Source organism: Callorhinus ursinus, unplaced genomic scaffold (assembly GCF_003265705.2).
Source record: "Callorhinus ursinus isolate GAN/ISIS: 27379988/994484 unplaced genomic scaffold, GSC_fseal_2.0 scaffold2, whole genome shotgun sequence".
In the NCBI taxonomy this organism is placed as follows: domain Eukaryota; kingdom Metazoa; phylum Chordata; class Mammalia; order Carnivora; family Otariidae; genus Callorhinus; species Callorhinus ursinus.
Genome location: NW_027397064.1, coordinates 94,658,785 through 94,684,139, shown reverse-complemented (window position 1 = coordinate 94,684,139; position 25,355 = coordinate 94,658,785). Strand labels below are relative to the sequence as shown.

General features: G+C 39.2%; 1 long non-coding RNA gene across 1 annotated transcript in view; it reads left to right on the top strand.

Moving 5' to 3' along the window:
• The window catches only part of LOC141374874 (uncharacterized), a 43,563-nt gene that overhangs the window by 1,221 nt on the left and 16,987 nt on the right, over positions 1–25,355 (top strand). The window contains exon 2 of the long non-coding RNA XR_012382041.1: positions 2,309–2,398. This is a non-coding gene — a long non-coding RNA (uncharacterized lncRNA). The remainder of the gene's footprint in view (positions 1–2,308; positions 2,399–25,355) is intronic.

Below are 25,355 nucleotides of genomic sequence, written 5' to 3'. Positions count from 1 at the left end.
CAGGGGGAGCGGCAGGAAGAGGGAGAGGAAGAAGCATGCTCCCCGTGGAGCAGGGAGCCTGATGTCAGGCTCAATCCCAGGACCCTGAGATCATGACCTGAGCCCAGGACCCGAGATCATGACCTGAGCTGAAGGCAGATGCTTAAAGTGCTGAGCCACCCAGGCGCCCCTGAGAGGGGTCTCTTAACCCTTTGCTGCCCCAAAGTTCTCCAATTAACAGCCATCAGTGCAAAATTTTACGATTTCCTGGCAGGACCATCCACGTTGGGTCTCACTTGACCTAGTCGTCTCTTTCTCTCATGTGTAAACTCCTCAACTCCTCTAGCCGATGATGAATTCCTTGGGAGTGGAGCCTAAGCCTGCAACCTGTTGATGTCTCTTTTGCCCAGCAGTCCCTTAGTCATGTAGGAAGTGCTCCTGTTGGATGAATGAAACTGGAGTTTTGATCTCGTATTTTTTTTAATTGGTCTGCTCACTACTTTTTATCTACAATAAATAGAAGTTGTGCCCAAGGAGCCACTTCCCCTTTTTATAACAGGTAATTTCCAACTGTCTACTATTTTTCAAGGTCATTTCTAACTTCTGATCAAGTTTTTAAAATGTGAATGTTGTAATTTCTATTGGCCATGTACTTAAACCTGTCCTGGGTTTTATTCTGAATGTCCTATTGATTTTTTCCCCCTCCCTATTAATTTGGCTAAAGACATCCTTAACTTCTGTTCTCTTCTTGCAGAATATGGTGATTTTATAGCTTATTTTTCATGACAACTAAGTAGGTGGATGTAAATACTGGATAAATGTCAACATCTTCTCATCCAGAGGGTTTTTTGTTTGGTTGGGTTTTTTTTTGGTTTTTCTTAGTAAAGACTACTAGCCTTGGAAAGTCCTGGGTTTGAATCCTGGGTCTGCCATTTAGTAGTTGTGTGGTTGTGGACTACTTATTTCACTTTTCGAAGTCTTATTTCCTTGTTTGTAAAAGTAAAAGAAAAAAAACACTGCCCGTATATAATTATTATGAGGATTAAATGAGAAAATGACATTAAGGACTTAGCTCACTGGCCAGTCCACAGATAATGCTTAATAAATAGTATCTGTGATTATTATCCAGGTGGATATCATGGACTTTATTCACTCATTTATTCATCTATTCATCCAGTTATTATGGTGCACCTGTTATAGCAAAGCCACTTCCCTAGGCTCTAGAGGGAAAGAAAAATGATCAAGACATTCTTCTTGCTTTTACTAAAGGAACATATGTGTGTGTGTGTGTGTGTGTGTGTGTGTGTGTGTGTGTGCATGTCTTTTACTATCTCCATATATTTAGCTATACAAACAATGGTGATATAAGTACTGGCAGTAAACATGCTTTTTTTTTTTAATTGAGGTATAATTAACATAGAATGTTATATTAGTTTCAGGTGTATCCATGCTTTTTTATGTTAATCATTTAACCAACAAATCTCTATTAAATCTCAATACTCACTACTCTAAGGAACTCAGAAGTGCTATACACAAAACACTCCTTACAAGAAGTTTCTATGAGGCTGTAAATACAAACATAACAAAGAAGGACTGCATATAATCAGGATATCAAGGCACAAAATTGCAGAACAGTGGTTCTCCGCCTGCTCTCAGCCAGGACACAACTGAGGGACTATGATTCACACTCTCCAATTAATCATGGTTGTGTCAACGTCTGTTCTGTCCCCTATTACTCTTGCTCAACAGGATTGAGTGAGTAAGTGCAGTGCAGAGATAGGGAGAGTTCTGAACTCAATCTTCTGAGCTATGAGGTACAAGTTATTTGGCTGAGGTTGAGAAACAGTAAGAAAAGGTTCATAAACTGAAATGCCTGCGGGAAGTGAGGTGAGCTAAACATGAGAATCCACAGAAAGCCATTGGAGAAAACCATGGTGCACAGGATTACATACCTTCTCAACAGGGCTGTGCTCACGTGGCTCTATGAATCATAGGACTGGAATCGACAGCAACTCTGATGTCTCAAAAAACCCCAGATATCTGCAATCTTAGGTGAAAATTTTGGACTTGAATGTTGATTCAAACAATTTTAAAACAGTGTGAGACAAATCAAACATGTCAGTTTGTGACCAAATTTACAGACCAAAACTCTATTGATTTTATATCCTTGTCAGTAAAAAAAAGTATTGAACATGCAATTCAGAAGGTAATTTATAAATAATTTACATGTACTAAAAAATCGATGAATTCAATGTGAATAATGTCTTCTTTCTTTTAAGAATAAAGTAAATCTAAATAAATGTTCTCACCTTTCCCCTTTTCACCCTAGCGCACCGTGGTGTGTGGTACCATGGAGACCACTGCCCGGACTCTGGCTGCTGGAGGAGTTTGAAGGTCATGGGACATAGAGAAGTGAAAAGTAAGTCTCTTTTGCTCTCTCATGCCTGACACCCAAGTTCCCAATTTCCTTCCCCAAAGCAGCCACTATAAATAGTTGGTTTGTGTGTATGTGTGTGTATTTTTGTTTATTAATTTATTCAAGAGAAATGTATTAATAGCTGCTATGCACTAGACCCTGTTTTAGGTGCTTGGGGGATAAATGCAATAAACAAAACAGCTTCTGTCATGGGACTTTAGCTTGTAGTGTTCTTCATGGGACACTAATTACATTCTGTTGGGAGAGATAGATAATAAACAACTAAATATTATATATATAATTAAATGTCAAGTGGTGTTAAGTGCTATGAAGAAAACTGAATGAGGGTGGGGTGATAGACAATGATAAGTAGGTGGTGTGTAGGGAGGGAGGATACAGAGAGAGGAACTAGGAAAGGTCTCTTTGGGGAGACGACGTTTGAGCACGGATCTGAGTGAGAAGCCAGCCTCACAGTATCTGAGAAAAGCACTCTAGGCAGAGGGGCTATGAGTTGCAAAGACTCTGAGGTAAGAATGAAGTAGAACAAGAAAAACTGAGGTCAGAACCAGATCATAGGAGGCTGTGGAGCTCTGGTGAGGAGTCTGGTTTTATTTGGCAGATTGAAAAAATACTTTAGGGCGCCTGGGTGGCTCAGTTGGTTAAGCAACTGCCTTCAGCTCAGGTCATGATCCTGGAGTCCCGGGATCGAGTCCCACATGGGGCTCCCTGCTTGGCAGGGAGTCTGCTTCTCCCTCTGACCCTCTTCCCTCTCGTGCTCTCTGTCTCTCATTCTCTCTCTCTCAAATAAATAAATAAAATCTTTAAAAAAAATAAAAGAAAAAGAAGAAAAAGAAAAAATACTTTAAAGGTTTTGAACAGGGGGCTGATGTGATTTAATTTCTCCTTTAACTGGATTCCTTGGGCTGCTGTGTGGGGACAAGACCTAAGGATGGAAGCAGGGAGGCCAGTCAAGCAATGAGAGGCTGCTAACCTAGCAGAGGCATGATGTGATGGCTTTCTGAAGGATGAGAGTGATGCAGGGAGAAATATGGCTGGAATTGGGATTTATTTTGAATGTAGACTCAACAGAACTTGCTGATGAATTATTATAGACACACACAAAATATATATTTATATCTGCACTCCAGTTTTAAAACATAAATAATTGTTTAATATACAAGTTATTCTGCATCTTGTGTTTTGTCACTTGATATTAGAGACTATTATATATCATTCTGTATTAAAGACATTATCACTTTATTTTCTGTCTCTTTTCTTTTGTTATTTGTCTTTAAATTAACATGCACATAATGTTGAATACAAATATTTCTGTGCAGCTCATTGTGAAACACAGCAGGTCCTCCTCCCCCCACTTATCATTTCCTCCTTCCCAGAGGCAGCAGCTTCTCCTCTCTTACCTGATTGTTTTGGTATTAGTACCCATTTCTGTAGGTAGTATTCTTGCATTGTTATTTCTGGGCTCTCTAGTTTTAAATATGATGTCTTGATTTTCCTTCAGGAAGAGGACCAGAGAGTAGGGCTCCACTCTTTAATCTTTCCTGCCCCACCATCTGTACCCACTTTTTGCACCCAATTTTTTTCTCCTAATATGGTCAAACTGTAATTTTGGTTAGTTCAATATTCAATGTTGACTGGCATATGACTAAACACTAATTACCAGTAAGTCTGTTGCAAACTATGGTTATTTTTATTTGCTGAACAATGTTCTGATATCCTCAGATATCCTGTTATTTTTCCCCTTTGCTTAGTTATTTTTATGATTCTCATAAGTTGAACATCAAACTCTTTGACAATTGTCTAAATGTTCTCTCAGCATATTCAGACACACTGAGAACATTTTGCCAATTTTGTCTTCTTAAAGAATTTTCTCCTGGAATCTTTTGCTAAGCTTAGTGGTAGATTGCTAACAAAAAATGGTCAACAAAGATTCCCTTTCTTATAGTCATGCTCCCTTGCTCTATAACTTTGAGTACAATTTCCACTTTGATTCTGAACTTGACCATGAGATTTGCTTGGGCCAATGAAATGTTAGCAAATGTGACACAGTAGAGGTTTGAAAAGTCCTTGTGGTTTGGGCTCTTAGAACCCTGCTGCCATGTGAAGAGCAAGACTCACCCGATTGAAGAGGAGAGAAACATAGCCCATGCACCCTGATGGCCCTAGCCAACACCCGGTCAGCTGTCAGACATGTGAGGACTGCCATCTGGAACCAATCAATTCCAGCTGAACTGCCAACTAACCACAGATGCATAAGTCAACCTAGCTAAGATCAGTAAGAAGAACTGCCCAGCAAAATGTGAGAAAAGATGCTTGTCTTCAGCCACTACATGTTGGGTTGGTTGGTTATGAAGTACTAGATAACTGGTACAATCTGCAGTGTGGACTGGTTTGCTCAGGGTTATAACTAACATCCTGGACTCTTTACCATCTTCATCATTGTCTTTTGCTTTTTTCCCCTAAATTGGATTTCCTATTTCCAGTAACCCACATCTTCCTCTTGGTTGGTTTCTTTCAGTGACTTCCACAGAAAGGGTATATGAGAAGTAAATTGTTTAAGATCTTGCATGCCCTTCAAGTGAGCTTGTGAGCCAGCACAGCAGGCCTCTCCCTCAGAAGACCAACACAAACCCCAGCATATACCAAGTCTACTGATTAAAGAAAGCTCCAAAACATCAGCTTCTGGCTTAACTTCACAAACAAATCAAAGCATACCTACTTAAAGGAACAAACACTCCCCACTACAAGCAAGGAGGAACTCTGTAGAAAGAAGAACCAGTGGGAAAGAGCAACCAAAACACAACAGCAGAGGGTACACAGCATATACAAGAAACACTTGCTAAAGTTTTTTGTTGTTGTTGTTGTTGTTGTTGATATTATTGCTGTTTTTGCTGCCTTTTTTTTTTTTCTTTCTCTTTCTTTCCTCCCTTCTTTTCTGGACAAAATGACCAGAAGGAGAAATTTACAAAAAAGGAAAGAACCAGAGGAAATACTCTCTGCCATAGATATAACCCATATGGATATAAGTAAAATGTTGGAACTAGAATTCAAAACAATGACTATAAAGATAGTAGCTGGGGCTGAAAAAAAGCATAAAAGACACTAGAGAATCCCTTAGTGCAGAAATAAAAAAAATTAAAGTCTAATCAGGCTAAAATTAAAAATGCTATTACTGACATGCTGTCAAAAATGAAAGCTCTAACTGCTAGCACAAACGAGGCAGAAAAGAGAGTGATAAAGACGACAAAATGATGGAAAGTAAGGAAGCTGAGAAAAAAAGAAAAACAACTACTGGATCACGAGGGGAGCCTTTAAGAAATCAGTGATACCATACAGGGCAATAATATTAGAGTAATAGGGGTCCTGGAAGATGAGGAAAGAGAGAGAGAGAGAGGAACAGAAGGTTTATTTGAACAAATTGTAGCTGAGAAATTCCCTAATCTGGGGAAGGGAACAAGCATTCAAGTCCAGGAGGCACAGAGAACCCCCTTCAAAATCAATAAAAATAGATCAACATCCTGACATATAACAGTGAAGTTTGCAAAATTCAGAGATGAAGAGAAAATCCTGTAAGCTGCTCAAGACAAGAGGTCCTTAACCTACAAGTGTAGAGACATCAGGCTGGTAGCAGACCTGTCCACAGAGACCTAGCAGGCCAGAAAGGACTGGCATGATATATTCAAGATGATAAATGAGAAAAATATGCAGCCAAGAATATTTTATACAGCAAGGCTGTCATTCAGAATGGAAGGAGAGATAAAAAGCTTCCAGAACAAACAGAAACTAAAAGAATTTGTGATCACTAAACCAAACCTACAAGAAATATTAAAGGGGATTGTTTAAGCAAAGAGAGAGCCCAAAAGTAGCATAGACCAGAAAGGAACAGAGACAGTCTACAGAAACAGTGACTTTACAGGTAATACAATAGCACTAAATTCCTGTCTTTCAATAGTTATTCTGAATGTAAATGGGCTAAATGCTCCTATCAAAAGACACAGGATATCAGATTGGGTAAAAAAGCAAGACCCATCAATATGCTGTCTACAAGAGACTCACTTTAGACCCAAAGACACCTCCAGATTGAAAGTGAGGGGGTGGAAAACCATTTATCATGCTAATGGACATCAAAGGAAAACTGGGGTAGCAATCCTTATATCAGACAAATTAGATTTTAAACCAAAGACTGTAATAAGAGATGAAGAGGGACACTATATCATACTTAAAGTGTCTATCCAACAAGACGATCTAACAATTGTAAATATTTATGCCCCTAACTTGGGAGCAGACAATTATACAAACCAATTGATAACAAAATTAAAGAAACACATTGATAATAATACAATAATAGGAGGGGACTTTAATACCCATCTCACTGCAATGGACAGATCATCTAAGCAGAAGATCAACCAAGAAACAAGGACTTTGAATGACACACTGGACCAGATGGACCTCACAGATATATTCAGAGAACTTCATCCTAAAGCAACAGAATACATTCTTCTCAAGCGCACATGGAACATTCTCCAGAATAGATCACATACTGGGTCACAAATCAGGTCTCAGTACCAAAATATTGGGATTATTCCCTGCATATTCTCAGACCACAGTGTTTTGAGACATGGACTCAATTCTAAGAGAAAAATTGGAAGGAACTCAAATACTTGGAAGCTAAAGAGCATCCTACTAAAGAATGAATCAGTCAACAAGGAAATTAAAGAAGAATTAAAAAAAATTCATGGAAGCAAATGAAAATGAAAACACAATAGTTCAGAACCTTTGGGATGCAGCGAAGATAGTCTTAAGAGGGACGTATATAGCAATACAGGCCTTTATCAAAAAACAAGAGAAGTCTCAAATACACAAGCTAACCTTACACCTAAAGGAGCTGGAAAAAGAATAGCAAATAAAACCTAAACCCTGCAGGAGTAGAGAAATAAAGAAAGATTAGAAATAATAAAGTTTAGAGCAGAAATCTGTGAAATAGAAACCAAAAGAACAGTAGAAATGAAACTTGGAGCTGGTTCTTTGAAAGAATTAATGAGGTCGATAAACTCCTAGCCAGAATTATCACAAAGAAAAGAGAGAAGACCCAAATAAATAAAATCATGAACGAAAGAGGAGAGATCACAACCAACACCGAAGAAATACAAACAATCATAAGAACATATTATAAGTAACCATATGCCAATGAATTAGGCAATCTGGAAGAAATGGATGCATTTCTAGAAACATATAAATTACCGAAACTGAAATAGGAAGAAATAGAAAACCTGAACAGACCCATAACTTATAGCAAGGAAATTAAAGCAGTAATCAAAAACCTCTCAACACACAAGAGTCCAGGCCTGATGGCTTCCCAGGAGAATTCTACCAAACATTTAAAGAATTAATACCTATTCTTCTGAAGCTGTTTCAAAACATAGAAAGGGAAGGAAAACTTCCAAACTTGTTCTATGGGGCCAGCATTACCTTGATCTCAAAACCAGACAAAGAACCCAACAAAAAGGAGAATTAGAGACGAATATCTCTGATGAACATGGATGCCAAAATTCTCACCAAGATACTAGCCAGTAGGATCCAACAGTACATTAAAAGGATTATTCACCACGACCAAGTGGGATTTATTCCTGGGCTGCAAGTGTGCTTCAACACCTGCAAATCAATCAATATGATACATCACATTAATAAAAGAAAAGATAAGAACCATATGATCCTCTCAATTGATGCAGACAAAGCATTTGACAAAATATGGCATCGTTTCTTGATTAAAACTCTCCACAATGTAGGAATAGAGAGGACATACATCAATATCATAAAAACCATCTACGAAAAGCCCACAGTGAATATCATTCTCAATGGGGAAAAACTGAGAGCTTTTCCCCTAAGGTCAGGAACACAATTGGGATGTACACATTCACCACTGTTGTTCAACATACTACTGGAAGTCCTAGCCTCAGCAGTCAGAGAACAAAAAGAAATAAAAGGCATCCAAATTGGCAAAGAGGAAGTCAAACTGTCACTCTTTGTAGACAACAGGATACTTTATGTGGAAAACCCAAAAGGCTTCACTAAAAAATTGCAAGATCTCATACAGGAATTCAGCAATGTGGCAGGATATAAAATCAATGCACAGAAGTCAGTTGCATTCTATACACTAACAATGAGACAGAAGAAAGAGGAATTAAGGAATTGATTCCATTTACAATTGCACCAAAAATCATAAGATACCTAGGGATAAACTTAACCAAAGAGGTAAAGGATCTGTATTCTGAAAATTATAGAACATTTATGAAAGAAATTGAGGAGGACACAAAGAAAGGGAAAAACATTCCATGTTCATGGATTGGAAGAAAAAATATTGTTAAAATGTCTTTGCTACCCAGAGCAATCCATACATACAGTGCAATCCCTATCAAAAAACCACTGACATTTTTCACAGAGATGGAAAAAAGAATCCTAAAATTTGTATGGAACCAGAAAAGACCTCAAATAGCCACAGGAATGTTGAAAAAGAAAACCAAAGCTGGTGGCATCACAATTACAGACTTCAAGCTCTATTACAAAGCGGTCATCATCAAGACAGTATGGTACTGGCACAAAAACCGACACATAGATCAATGCAACAGAAGAAAGAACCCAGAAATGGAACCTCAACTCTATGGTCAACTAATCTTTGACAAAGCAGGAAAGAATATCCAATGGAAAAAAGTCTCTTCAAAAAAATGGTGCTGGGAAAACTGGTCAGCAGCATGCAGAAGAACGAAACTGGACCATTTCCTTACACCACACACAAAAATAAATTCAAAATGGATGAAAGACCTAATGTGGGACAAGAATCCATCAAATCCTGGAGGAGAACACAGGCAGCAACCTCTTCAACCTTGGCTGTGCAACTTCTTGCTAGACATGTCTCCAGAGGCAAGGGAATTAAAAGCAGAAATGAACTATTGGGACTTCATCAAGATAAAAAGCTTTTGCACAGCAAAGGAAGCAGTCAACAAAACCAAAACACAACCAACAGAATGGGAGAAGATATTTGCAAATGTCTTATCAGATAGAGGGCAAATATCCAAGATTTGTAAAGAACTTATCAAACTCAACACCCAAAAAACAAAAAATCCAGTCAAGAAATGGGGAGAAAACATGAACAGACATTTCTCCAAAGAAGACATACAAATGGCCATAAAGACACATGAAAAAAATGATCAACATCACTCAGAACCAGGGAAATACAAATCAAAAACACTGTGAAATACCACCTCACACTGGTCAGAATGGCTAAAATTAACAAGTCAGGAAACAACAAACGTTGGCGAGGATGCGGAGAAAGGGGAACCCTCTTACAGTCTTGGTGGGAATGCAAGTTGGTGCAGCCACTCTGGAAAACATTATGGAGATTCCTCAAAAAGTTGAAAATAGAACTACCCTATGATACATCAATTGCACTACTAGGTATTTACCCAAAGGATACAAATGTAGTGATCTGAAGGGGCACTTGCACCCCAATGTTTATGGCAGCAATGTCCACAATAGCCAAACTACAGAAAGAGCCCAGATGCGTATCGACAGATGAATGGCTAAAGAAGATGTGGTGTGCATATACATAATGGAATATTACTCAGCCATCAAAAAGGATGAAATCTTACCATTTACATTGATGTCTATGGAACTGGAGGGTATTATGCTGAGCAAAAAAGTCAATCAGAGAAAGACAATTATCATATGGTTTCACTTATATGTAGAATTTAAGAAATTAAACAGAGGACTATAGGGGAAGGGAGGGAAAAGTAAAATAAGATGAAATCAGAGAGGGAGACAAACTATAAGAGACTCTTAACTACAGGAAACAAACTGAGGGTTGCAGGAGGGGAAGTGGGTGGGGGGATGGGGTAACTGGGTGATGGATATTAAGGAGGGCATGTGATGTAATGAGCACTGGGTGTTACAGGCAACGGATGAATAACTGAACTCTACATCTGAAACTAATGATACACTATATGTGAACTAATTGAATTTAATAAAATAAGTTTTAAAAAAAGATCTTGCATGCCCTTTTAAAAATTCTTGTATTTAAATGATAGATCATTCTAAATTGTTAATTATTTTCCTCATATTTTCAAAGCCATTATTCATTGCTTTGTAGCTTTTTTTTTTTAAGATTATTCATTTATTTATTTGAGAGAGAGAAGCATGAGCTGGGGAAGGAGCAGAGGAAGAGAGAATCTGAAGCAGACTCTGCGATGAGCACAAAGCCCAATGTGGGGCTCTATCCCATGAATGCAAGACCATGGCCTGAACCAAAACCACACTGACTGAGCCACCCAGGCTCCCCTCTTTATAGCTTCCAATGCTCCTGTTCAGAAGTTAAAATTCAGTCTATGTCAAAGACTGATGAGACTCAATATCTGAAATGAAAGGACAAAGCTAATGTTACTGCTTACTGTAGTAAGGAAGAGCTACACTAGCCGGCACAGTCTCTCCAAGCAGAGCCGAGTGCCGAACTTGTCTAGGATTTGGGGGAAGCATGAATTTCAGGGACTGGTGGCATTTGAAGTCATCAAAGTGGGTTGCTATCATTTGTAGTGATTCTCGCACTTCCTTGGGTGTTTTTGCTGGAACGAATCCATCCCTGAGTGGTCAAAGGTCATAAGTGAAGGATTCATCTGATTCATTGGCTGGCAAAGGCATGTTTACTAGAGAGAGGGGACTTCGATCATTAAATGAGTTTAAAACCAGTTTTAATGGCTACTTGTTACTATGACTACAGAACAATAGCCTTTACTGAAGTTTTTAGAAACATTTTTATTCTCACTAATTGCTCATCCTATATATATGATCTGGATATTTTCTTTCCTCTTTATAGTAGCACAGGATCTTCTCCTCACCTTCAATATTTGAAAACATTACACTAGACTGATCTGTTTTATTTGGTGAATGTTTCCGTCTGGAAACTCAGATCATTAACTATCTCCTCCTCTCCATTTTCTCTTTCTGGCTTTTTTTTTTTAATGCCAATCTTCCTTGATCAATTTCCTAATTGTCTTAGGAATATCTCCTATTTTCCATCTCCTGTTCTTTTTTTTTTCTGATAAAATTCCTCAGCTTTATATTCCAATCTTTCTATTGAAAATTTTCATTTCTCCTCATAGTTAATTTCTAAGGCCTTCCTTATGTTTTTGGAACATTCCATTTATTTACCTGTTTATTTTGGGGTAGAATTCCTTTGTTTCAGAATTATGTAGCTTCTCTTTGTGAGGTTTTTGATACTTATTTGATTTTTTTTCCCCTAAAACCCTTTTCTCTCTTTATTTTCTAGCTTCTAGGTTAAAGGCTTTCCTTGGACATCTCACAGTTTTTGTACCTGATAATATTTAAGAGTGAGATGCTAAAACACCAGCTGGAAGCTCTGAGGGTATGACTGGGGGCGCTGGTCTGATATGAGATTTACTGTAGGAGCATCAGGGTGGGTTTGTTGAATGAGGAAACCTCCAATGTCAGTATCTTTCCAATGTCATGTCTTTCCTCATGGGCTAGCCGCGTTTCCCCGAGACGGCTTTTTCAGTGTCCTGCTGGAAGTGTGAAGGTCTAGCTTCCCATGTTTGGACTCAGAGCAGAGAAAGACAGATGGGGTCTGTTCTGTCTCTGAAGCTAATCTGCATACATTCCTTTTTTCCCCTATTGTTAGTTCTAGATCTTTGGCTAGTCTATCAATCAGATTTGTTGTTAGTTTTCTCTGTTGCAACTAAATTCAGTTTCTTAGCTCTGTTTATTCTATCACTCCATATTCATCTGCTTCCTGGCTTCCAAAATGATCTCTTCTCCAGTTCTCTCCATTCATGGAGTTGAAGCCTTAAAATAATCCCTTCACTGGTTATGTTAGTGGGGTTTTAGGAAGGTAAGAAAGTCAAGGCGCATGTTAAATCTCCTATCTTCCTACAGAACTTGTTTTCATTTTCTATTCATGTGAAGTGTGTTAATGGCTTCATAACTGAATCTAGCTTATAATTTATTTGTGATAGATCAAAAACTGGTTTATGAAAGATGGCTCCAATTACAATAAGCTTAAAACAATGCTTTCCTCCTTAGCAAAACAGAAGAGAAAATGTAATTCACTAACACAGTGAAGGGGGACGCATAATTATGAATCAAGATTAATATGCCTGGGAATATTCTTTCCACGCATTTGTATGCCCTTGCTAAGATGCGTATTGCATAACAACCTTAATAAAAAAATTCCTAAGCCTGTGCAAACTTGTGGGAGAGGTGTAGTCATGCATAATCTCACACTAAAATCTGCCAAAGCAGTGCATACTATGGAATTTATAATTTCAGGTTTCATTCCACACAGTAGCTCAAAGCTGGAAGCATATGTGCTCATGAATCTTTGTCAGGTTAATCACTTTTCCCTGCTGCACCAAAAGTTTAATACAGTCTTCCTCACAACCTGTCACTAGAGTAATCTGCTTACTAATCATATGATAAATCACACACAAGGTAAGTTAATGTTGTTCTGTAAGTAAATGTTGCTCTGTTAATTGCAGTCATTTTTTCCAGAACTCTGCTCTTCAGCAGCCCTTGGGGGATGACTGGCTTCCTTACCCAGAGCCAAGCCAGACAACAACGCACTGTAACTCTGTACAACAAAAATAAACAGGAAAGTACATGTAGACAGTCCTTCTCCCTCTGAAATGCTTCCCTATTCTTTACTCTCCCCACCTTAAGAAAATCTTCCCTTGATTCTGCCACCTCCTTAAAGCTGCCTTTGACCTTCCAGAGGTCTTTTTTTTTTTCTCTTACTTCCATCTTCTTTCATCCCTAAGCAGTATTTGCCAAGAACCCTCCAACCCTCTTTATTGAAAGATAACTTACAAAACAACTCAAACAACGTGAGCCTTAATAGGAAATCTTGATATCCAACCTCAAACCTAAACCCTCCCTTCTTTAACCATATCCCAGTTGGTGATAGCAAAAGCTTTTATTGAACAGTTATTTAGATATTGTGCTAAGTACTTTACATACATTAACTCTTTTTATCATAATAACCTGATGAAATACAATCTATTATTATTATACCCAATTTAAAAAAATATATTTATTTATTTGAGAGAGAGAACAACAGAGCGCACAAGCAGGGGGAGCTAGCTGCAGAGGGAGAGGGAAAAGCTGACTCCCTGCAGAGCAGGGAGCCCTACCACGATGCTGGGCTGGATCCCAGGACCCTGAGATCATGACCTGAGCCGAAGGCAGACGCTTAACCAACTGAGCCACCCAGGCGTCCCGATAAACCTAATTTTATAAATATGATAACTGAGTCCAGAGAGTTATGTAATTTGCTGAAAGAAAAACTCTGGTCAATGACATGCATGTATGGATACACGTGTATCCATGTTTGTGAATGGTACTTCCAGCCATCCAGTTACCCAAGCAGGAAACCTAGGGATCAGTATTAATTTCTCTCTTTTCCTTTCTCTCCACATTCTTACCATCTTAGGCCAGGTTACCACAATTTCTCACCTGAACCAGCCTTCCAACTATTTCTATTCATGTTCCTTAAAGACTATTGTCCATATAGCCAACATGTGATTTTGATAAATCCACAATCATAATGAGAGATTTTTAACAAACTTCTCTCAAAAATCGATTCCATGCAGTCAAAACAGTCATATGGATAAAGATGTCTCTTTATTGTGTAGATAATACATTTAGCCAAACAAATCTGATGGACATACCTGACAACACTCTCGTGCCCCATGCCTGCCTCAGGCATTAACTTTGTGCTGGTTGGTATACTCTAGAATTTATATCCCTTGCCCAGGCTTCTCTTCCGAATTCCATTCCCATGTTTATAGTTGCATACAGGACATTTCCACTTTACATTTTGAGAATACCAAATTTAACATGGTTAAAACTAAATTCATCATCCTCCTCCCCCCGCTTCCGGAATCTGCTGTTCTTAATCCTCTGCCTGACCTGCTCACTTGAAACACCGTCCTTAAAAAGTCAGATACCTTTGGGGGCAGGGCCTGCATCTCTTTCATAGTAATGACTTATGATCCAAGCACAGAGCCTGACATGCAAGAGGCATGCAGTAAATATTTTCTGAATTCTTGGAAGACTCCACCCTCTTGCTAATTCCATATCCTTTTCATTTTTTTATAACTGTAATTTCCTCTGAAATCCGTTCTCTTTCTATTTTTGTTGTAACTAGTCGTCTTGACCACTTACCTGCAGAGGCGGCAGGACAGACTGAAACTCCGAGTTAAATGATAACAAATCCCATAGCAGTGTTTAACAACAGCCCTGTTAAAGGGAAAATGCTTCCTAGTCAGCGGGAAGAAGGAGACCTGGCTGCAAGGTTCTTAACGCTGTTAACTGAGAAAGAATGTGTTGATCAGAAGGGGAGCTGGTGTAAGGAAAACCCTGCAAAAGCTAATAATGATGACAGCAGAGCCCAATCAAGCTGTGTTCAGGATGCTTCCCAGTCCCAAGGGCTCAACTTCTCTGGTGGTGGATATAGCCCAGTTGTTCGCAATCATCATTGTTATTGTTGCTGCTGTAGTATTTAACTTTTCTAGAGCCAAATCTAACCAGCCTCTAAATTTCTGAGAATCCCACAACTATTCCTTCCACTACCCAAGCTCGGATTATAAAAATTTTCGCTGACTCTTGTTCACCTCTATTCTTCACAGCGACTTGATTCATCCTTTTTGATTCTGACTCTTTCCTTTTCTGTTTTTTTGTTTTTTCTTGCCTCCTCCTTACCAACCATAATTTATCAGGTGCTCGCTAAAACACAGCCAGATTAGCCCTTCAGTTAGATCTCTTTGCCTCTTTCCACCTCTCCTGAGAATCCTGCCCGGGGAGCCAGATTCCTCATCCTGGTGTTGCCTTTCATTATGTAATGACATAAGACCCAGGGGCACACAAAATCCCCAGTGGCCTTTCCATCCTGGCATTTAAAGCAGGCACAACTTTCATCAGCAAACCCAACGCTTGCCCTCTTCCTGGCATCGTTGAACCCCATAGCAGTGGGTTTCAGTCAGGTGGAGTTCTCTACCCTCCCCTGAACAGATTATGCTCATACTTGCCCCCCAGGCATTGCAAACAGGGTGGACAGATGAGAGCCATTCTTCAAAGCCCCATTGCCTCTTCAAACCTTTGCTGATACACCGGCCTTACACGGATTCCTTCCTTCTCTGGCCTTCTTTAGGCCCAGGGGCATTTGGGTGTGGTGACTTACTGGGAAGCTAATTAAAGCTTACATTTGAAGGCCCCCTACTTGGACAGCCCCTTACAGGACTGTGCACGTAATTTTGATTTAGAATTTTGTATTTTTCTCTTAAAGAAGATTCTCCAAGTTGTAAAAACCTTGGGTCCCACGTAATCTGGATCTTCCCCTGCATTTAGGCATTTAATTGTATTCTTTCCTTGACATATTTTCTAATTGATTAATGTATGACAAACTTGTTTTCTTTAACTTCACATGAGCTTCTTGCCATGCAATGTTATATAGTGTATAATGTGGCAGTTAAAAGGGTTATTGGTGGAATCTCACAGATTTATAGCCAAAAATCACCTCTGCCACTTCCTTGCTGTGTGGCAAGTTTTATTTCCTAACTTTATTGAGCCTTATTTTCATCTGTTAAGTGGGAATGATTATGGCAAGGGCTGCTTTATGACTTTCAGAGGCCTAAGACCCTTTGGTCCTCATGAGCCCCTTACTCCATTAAAAAAAAATTTACAAATTATATTTTATGACTGTGTGGTATAAAGACTAATATAATCCAGGGAGGATTATATTATTTTTTGAAGGATTATTTTGAGGAATAGATGAGATAATGCATATGAAGCAATTAGCACTTTGCTTGGCACAAATTTGGCATGTAATAAATGTTAGGTATCATCACTAGGCAAAGTGCCTAACTCAATATGTGGCATGTAGTAATTGTTCAAAATATGGTGAGTAGTCAAAAAAGAAAAAAAACCCAAACTATGGTAGGTATTCTTACTATGTTTTTAAAATTTATTTTGCTTACTTTTTTAAAGATTTTTTTTTCTAAATTCATTTGAGACACAGAGATACAGAGAGAGAGCATGAACAGGGGGAGAGGCAGAGGGAGGGGGAGAAGCAGGCTCCCCGCTGAGCCAGGAACAGGATGTGGGGCTCGATCCCAGGACCCTGGGATCATGACCTGAGCCCGAAGGCATATGCCTAACGACTAAGCCACACAGGCGCCCCTGCTTATTTTTTTATACCTATAAAGTTTTCCTTGTTATTTGCCTGACATTATTTACAATTATTTCTTTATTGTAAAGAAAAGATAATCCCAAATTGAAGGACATTCTTCAAAATACCTGGCTCAGACTCCTCAAAAGTGTTAATATCATGAAAACAAAGAAAGATCAAGAACTACTAATACTAGTTTTCTGATAATTGATAATCAAATATTCATCAGTCTGAAATTATGTTAAAATAATTAGTTAATAAATATAGGTAATGTAGAAACACTGTGATCCATTGCTAATAGCATATAAATTGATGTGATTTTTCTGAAGGATAATTTGGCAATACCCTTTAAAAACGCAGAAAGGGATGTACCCTTTGACCCAGAAATTCCACTTCTAAATAATTATCCTACATAGATGGTTCCATATGTGTGAAATGAAAAGGTATATTCATTGTAAGTATTAATTATAAGAGGAAAGTTTGAAAAGAGCATACATGCCTATCAGTAATGGAATGCTTATGTTAATTATGATATATTCATACCACAGATTAAAATGAGCATAATAGACTGTTCTAAATGTACTTTTTGGAAAGAAGTTCAAGAGAAGGGAAATTGAGAGAATAGTTTAGAAAATTGGGCAGAATCTGCCCCCTGCATGTGGGGAGAATGTATGAGTGTATGCATGTATGTGCATTGATTTTATATGCTTCTATTTATATTTTGTGTGTATAAAACATATATTTGTATACTTCTATATGTGTTTATATACAGATTTTTGAATATATTTATACATGCATATATTTATAAATGCATAGAAAAGCTCAGCAATAATGCTTCAGAAAGTTGAGAAAATTGTTGGCTTCCAGAGAGGAGACTACATTGTTCGGAGACAGAGAATGAGGTAGACTTATTGATGTTGGTATGCCATTTTGTGTTTTTTGTGTTTTGTGCAATATTCAGGCATCACCTATTCAAAAAATCAAAGAGAAAGGAAAATTTAGAGTGTTGGAGAGCCAATCTGAAATCAGTTGAAAGGAGTGAACATTTGTTAATAACATGAGTGCAAGCAGATGGAGAAGGATCTTGTACTGAACAATACTCCAAATATAGAAATAGTGTGCTTTTTTCCCCCCAAATGCAGAGGAACAATAGGGCAGGAAACCAGAGAAAGTTGGACAAACATGGCATGTTCAAAAATCTGTTTCCAGCTTAAAGGTTATCTTTGTATGGAGCGAAGATTATCATACGACCCATTTCTTCTTTTTTGCAAAACTTAAAGTGGCTAATTTTATTGGGTTGTGAATTAAACCCCAATTAAAAAAATAAATTAACTTTCAATAATTTAATGGTGATGACACATCCATACCATGAAATACTACTCAGCAATAAAAATGGAAGTATTGATACATACAAGAACTTGGATGACTCATAAAGACATGGTGCTAATCGAAAGAAGCCAGTCTCAAGAGGCTACATGCTGTAAGATTCCATTTATATGACATTCTCAAAAATACCACTGTAGGGAGGAGGAACAGATCAGTGGTTTTCAAGGGCAAGGAATGAATGACTCTAAAGGGATAACAGGTTGGAGTTACAGGAGATGATGTAATTGTTCTCTATTTGGATCATGGTGGTAGTTGGACAAATCTATACATGTGTTAAATAAAATTCATAGAAATTTACACCAAAAGAAAAAAATAAAATATTTTACTGTATAATCATTTCTTAAATAGACTTTTAAAATGATGGAAAACAAAAACACTCTAAAGTGTGGGGGCTCTTGCAAGAGCATAGTCCCAAAGTAGAGTTCATAATTTTTTAATTTAAATTTTCCTTCCGTACCAAAGGTCAATGAGGTTTTGCTGGTGATTTGATTTTGTGGCCATAATTGTCCTGTCCTCTTTCCACATGATAGCCCTGACCCCCTCCATGACTCTCAGAAAGAGTTAGGGAGTCATTCCAGCCCTATGCTTACAGAAGCACAGTGGCTGCATCCAGTAATTGTCCTCCCCTGTGAATGAGCCAGCTAAGCAGACACTGGTGGATGGTTACAACACACCCAGTAACACTGTTTTACAATTCTCTGTCACAGCACACCCTAGGTGCTGATACAAGGATGACACAATGCAAGTAAAGAACTAAGGATTCTCAGAGAGTGTCAGATTGAGTAAAGCAATTCTAGCACAAGTTCCTTTCCCCAGAGCGGCTTTGCAAGGAAAATCAAGTTAAATAAGCCTTCTTGAAGACAAAGTATGAATACCAAGGGCCATCTTTTGTTCCTGGTGATGATACTAAGTAAGTATGTGTTGATAAGAACTATTATACATCGTCCCCACATCTCACCCAAACAATCAAAAATTAACTATCTTCTTGGAGATGTAGATAAAGCAAAATACCTGCCTATCATTCTTTTATTTCCCCTGGTATTCTTTCATGGCCTACTTATTTCACACACTTATGTCAGACTTCATCCCAAATAACTTTAGAAAAAGCCACTTGTATCAAGCAAGGGCTGATGGTTTGAATCATCCTTCCACGGGGGAAGAAATTATCCTGAAGAGAAGGTTGTAGAAGGAACTTCTCAGTTGAAACGAGGGCTCTCGAATCAGAAGTCTTGAATTTGAATCCTAACTCTAAAATGTATCAGCCATGGGACTTTAAGTTAGTAACTGAACTTCTGTGGCCTTAGATTCCTCTCTGTTACTTGTAGGCACTAAGAGGAACTCCTTGAACTGTGAGAAGATTAAATGGGAAAATACGTGTAATGCGCTTAGAACTAGGTCTGATGCTTAATGCATATTCAGGGGGTGTGAGCCATTTTCACATACTAAGTCATTTTCATGTGTGTGAACATTAGGGGTGGGAGGTCCTAGGAAGGCGTTTAAATCCCTTTTGGTGCTCAGTTCCTTTACTCTACTTAGGGTGACCTACAACATTCCCAGGGCAACTCCCCCTGCTTCCCTGCCTGGCTGGTGCCCCATTCCCTTATGGCCTTTGCTAATCTGCCAATCAATCCAGTAAGCTAATCATTGTGGAGATGTTAGTGACTTTGACTTCTTAGAAACTGATGATCTAAGAAGTGTACTCCAGGCTGGGGGCTTCAGCAGCCCTCAGGTAACATCTCTTCCCACACAGATCTACCTTGCTGCCTGGGTTGTGCCCCCCGTGGGAGGTGGCCACCTTACACTAGCAGCTGCTTGGGTGGGTGGGTGAAGTCATCCTTTTCATACTCCAGGGCCCTTGTGCACGTTCATGACACCCGTATCTTTGCTTCCCTGCCTTTCTTCTCCCTTCCCTCCCAGCTCAGAGTGGAATAGGGCTCATTAAAAATTTATGGGGTAGTGCCAATAAAGAACTTCAGGAACTGGGTTTGGTCTGGAGAAGAACCATTAGTAAAGATCAACTGTATGCTCTGGGAGCCTTTAGACAGCTACTGCTTCCATTGGTGTTTAATATTTATTGCTTCCTCATAATCTTTCAGCTGTTCTTTTGTTGATTTTAGGAAGACTGGGGGAAAAAAAGTCCCATGAATATTTATATTCTGCCCTGTAATATATTTGCTATTTGGCTTGAAAGTTTAAGTTTTATGTTTCTTACATAAATTATGAATAAAAAATAAAAATCATCACATGGTTTTCAGGCCAAATGTATATTATCATGCAACAATGTATTACGTACAAGAATATCACACAAATTGCAAAGGTGAGTCCTAGAAGAATTTGACACAACACAATGATAACACAATATTAAGACGGAGCTGTGAATTTAAAAAGAATCCTTAAGTCCCCAGAACCCATGAATGTATCAGGGTACACGGCAAAGGGGAATTAAGGTTGCAGACAGGATTAAGGTTGCTGATGAGTTGACTTTAAGATATGACGATGGTCCTGGATTCTCTGGGTGAGCCCCACATATCGCAAAAATTCCTTCAAGTGGAGGAGGGAGGAAGAAGAGGAGGTCCGGGAGGAATTTGAAGATGCTGTGCAGAAAGAACCCCTCCTCTTTGCTGTACCTATTTTGAAAAACTGCTCCACTGTTCTCTCTCCTTTCGTAGCTTAACTTCTTGAAAGGGTTTCTGCGTTCTCTGCTGGGACTTTCTTACTTCTCATTCATGACTTAATCTATGATGCCCGACTTTGCCTCCAAGTTCTACTGAAATTGTATCCCCCACATCAACAGTTACCTCCCAGCAGCTAAATCCAGTGACCATTTTTTGGCTTGTTCTTATAGACCCTTGAGAACTCCATTGTCCTGAGATATTCACACCCACGTTTGACTTCTGTGGTCCCAAATTCTGCTGCTTGTCCTCCCGTTCCTCTGGCTGTTCCTTTCCAGTCTTACTGAGGCCAACAGTTTTGCTGGCTGTTCCCTAAATGGTATTTGTTATGATAGACCCTCCTCTTCTTCTACATACTCTTTTGAAAATCATCTACATCTGAAACCTCAATGAGAAAGCATATACGGATGACACCCAAATGTGTGCCTCCCATACAACATTTGCTCCTGAGCTCTAGACCTTCACATCCATTTTGCCCTTGGGAAACTTCACATGGTGGTTTCACAGTCACCTTTATCTTAGGCTCTGACACTATGATTTGGGTGCAAGTAGTTTATTTTGGTAGGAGGTGACCCCAGGAGGCCTTCTAAGGGAGTGGGAAGTAAGACAGAGAAAGGAGGAGACCCAACAGGCAGTGTATTAATGAGCAGGTTATCACTGTTGGCCACTGGGACTCAGTCTCCTTGGGGACCCTCTGAGACACTGGATGGAAGACACCCCAGACCTGATGCATAGAGGGACAGGAAAGCTGAGCTATTCATTCATCAGTTCCCATCCCTCACTGTTGATGGTCACTCCTGGGACATTAACTCCCTGGAATTTCACACCTGACTGCGTATGTCCTGCAGCCAAGCTAAATCAAGTGGCCAAAGAATGACCTCAGGCAGAAAGATGCAGAGGCTGTCTTCACATGCAGGAACTATCTGCAGACCACTTCAATGGCAGGTTAAGGGGACACGAGTAGGTCACTGACAGTGTCCTCTATACACCTCAAGTGAACACACCCCCGAACTGAACTCAAGGGCTTAACCTTCAAGCCTGCTCTTCCTCCAGGGTTCCTTGTTTTAGTAAATGATCCCACCATCAACCTAGTGTCCAAGCCAGAGACCCAAGCAATCTCAGTGTCACACTAAATTCCTCTCTTTCCTGTTCTGGCTATGTCACGTCTGTCACCAAATCCTGTCAATTCTACCTTTTAAACTTTCTCAGATCTGCCCATATGTGCATTCCACAGCCAACACATAATCTCAAATGACCATAATCTCTTTCTTTTTTTTTACTATTATGTTATGTTAATCACCATACATTACATCATTAGTTTCTGAGGTAGTGTTCCATGATTCATTGTTTGTGCATGACCATAATCTCTTACCCAGGTATCTACAGAACATCTGCCCCAGTCTTTGCATCTCTTATCTTCAGACTTTGTCTCTCCCAATCTATAGTCAACATAGCAATCAGAGTGGCCTCCAGAAACAAATTCAATCATGCCACTTCCCCGCTAAAAAAGCTATTCAGCTACACTGTCCATGGAGATAGAGGCCACATTTCCTAACATGTTTTGCTAGAGTGTCCATTACCTTGCATTTGTTTGCCGCTTTATGTCTCTCTCCCTTATCTGTACAATTACTTTCTATCCTCAGTGCTTCAAATATGCCATGTTCTCTCCAACCTCAGGGCCTTTGCTCATTCTTGTCTTCCTCTGGTTAAGACCGACTGCCACTGAGGTCACAATTACAAGTCATTTCTTTCAGGAGGTCTTCCCTGATCTCCTCACTATGAGATTCCCATACTACCACGTGTGTTCCCATCCTGGTATTTCTCACATCAAACTGTAGGCTATTTATCCACATAGACCCACCTCCCTTCCCCAAGACTGAGAACTCTATTAGGTGAGAGACTATGTCAGTCTTGATCATTGCTCTATCATTGGCACATAATACATATCTGTCAAAACAGGTCTCTCCTTCCTACAGCAAAAGCAATGAATATGTAGATTTGGCTGATTGTTGACTCTTTTCCAAATACCCGAAATCTGAGAGCCCAAAGCAGTTTCTATATTTGAATACCACATAGTAAAGAAAGGCCTGTCTTTGAAGTCAGTGGGCTAGGAGAAAGTGCGAGATCAATAGACCTACCTCCCACCTGCTGCTGGAGGAATTTATCATAACTCTGAAGAGTATCCAAGAAGATATATTTCCCGGAAAAATCAAACCAGTGATCTTTCCAGAGCCACTACTTTAGTAACCCAGTACAATCGGTCTATTCATCTTTCTGGTAATGATTTTTTTTCTCCTCAAAGCACTCAATTCATTTTCCATTGCTGACATGTAATCCAGAAATAATAGAGATCGGTTTAGTATAACTCATATCCAAAAAGGGAAAGTGCCAACACCCTGAAAGAAAAGCTCTGAATTAAGTATTCCTGAAAATAATTCTCAGCAATTCAAGGGATATAAAAAGGCCTATTCAGTTGTAGATGGTATTTCTTTTTGTTGTTTATTATAAATATGGTTCCGCAGTAGAAAGTTATGTTTGAAAATACTGCTTTGGCACAGGCTTTGTAATTACACCCCAGAATTCAAATGTGAATATTTTTTTCTAGTTCTGTTTGCTAATAAAGTCCTACTCAGAGGTGCTAAAATTTGAACCAGTCTTGGGGCACCTGGGTGGCACAGTTGTTAAGCGTCTGCCTTCAGCTCAGGTCATGACCCAGGGTCCTGGGATCGAGCCCCACATTGGGCTCCCTGCTCAGCGGGAAGCCTGCTTCTCCCTTTCCCACTCCCCTGCTTATGTTCCCTCTCTTGTTATGTCTCTCTCTGTCAAATAAATAAATAAAATCTTTAAAAAAATAAATAAAATTTGAACTAGTCTTTAAAAACTGTAAACATTGGGGTGTGTAGGCAAAGCCAACAACCAGAGCCCCAGTGAATGTATAATTCGAGCAAGAAGTAAGCGTTTGTTGTTTTAGCCATTGAGATTTGGGGGTTCTTTGTTTCTATAGAGGTGATAATTTCCTGTCAGCCCTCTGAGTTCAAAAGCAGTTGAGAAGCAGACACAAGAATCAGATAATTGGAGAACAAAATACCCAGTATTAGGGACTCTAAAGGGCCAGTTTGGAGAACGGACATAGATATCAGCCACAATTAGGTTTTTTGGTAACTTTCTCTCTGAATTTACCCTACCCATCCCAAACTTCAAGTCTGCCCATTACAAGGCCAGATACTGACATAGAAAGCTCACCTCATAGAGAAACAGAATGAGAAATTCTCGACAACAGGTAGGGCAGAGAAAGAGAACAGTAAAGCACAGAGGCTAAACTGAGCATGCTCAGTTCCTTCTTCTCATTCACCACAGAGATAAGGCACATCTCCAAGAGAAGCATTCCCACACTTGCCTGTCCTGGGGAGAGGAAATTCTTTCCTCAGGATGGAAAAACTCATAGTTCGTAGTTGAAAGAATGAGCTGTTAATCCAATGAAGCCCAAGAGCAAAAGCTAAAGGGACTTACGGGGTCTTCTTTTACCTAAAATTAGTTTTTTTTTTTTTATTATGTTTTTTTAATCACCTTCGTGCGATGTGGCATCTGTCCTAGGACATAGAGAGTGCATGGTCATCTCTCTTCAGGGAAAGCAGGATCCTATACTTCCTGGGATTGTGAGATGCTAAATCAGACAAAACCATATCTGGGTGACAGTAGGTTCATCTGAGCTCCAAGACCAGATCTGAAGGAGAAAATTCCTAAGGAACAACCTGGATAGAGGAATGTGAAAGACAGTCCTATTATTTCAACCTAATTTAGACAAAGGGCTATAGGCCTGATTACAGACATATCAGCCTCAAGGATTACGGTAGCTGATGATAGAAGCACATGCTTTCCTCCATTTGCCTTCCTCAATGGCTGTTTTCCCCATTTACCAGATGAATGATGTTTAAACTATTCTTTTAAATCTGGTATTTTATTGTACGCTTCATTATAACAGTAGTATGGAATTTGCCTTAGTTCATGACAAAGAAGTGTCTTGCTGAGGAAATGGGCAACACTGAAGCTGAGCAGTTTTAAGCTAGGGAAGAAGAAGCAATGATGGAGTGACACCTTGGAAAAAACAACCAACTAATCCTATGATTGTCATGTGGGATTTATCAATTGAGTAACAAACATGTGTTTGACTCCAAAACAACAGAATGACTTTGGCCTCTGCCAAGTTGTAAAACACACACGCGCGCGCACATGCGCGCGCACACGCACACACACACACACACACGCACTCTTATAGAAAGTCAAGACAGTAGTTAGATTAATAGCTAGATAAATAGGAAAGAAAGGGGGAAAAAACGAAAGAAAGAAAGGGGGAGTATTTTTCCTCCTTTTAACAAATTCATAAACCGTTCAACAAATTGAGTCATTTTTGGTCAGATGCCCTTTTTATGTGTAACAACTAAGAAATCACAAGGTCATCATGTGAAAAGGAAGACTCTGGCATTATTTCTTCAGTTGTAATTATCTTCTGTGCATGAATAGTGGAACAAAGTTTTTTGTATTAGTTTATTTTTGTATAACAGTCTGCTTCAACTGATCCTAAGACATCACTTGGATGGACTACACAGAAGCTAAGAGACTGTCAGGGTAGGCCAACATCATTGCTATTGCTCTTGAA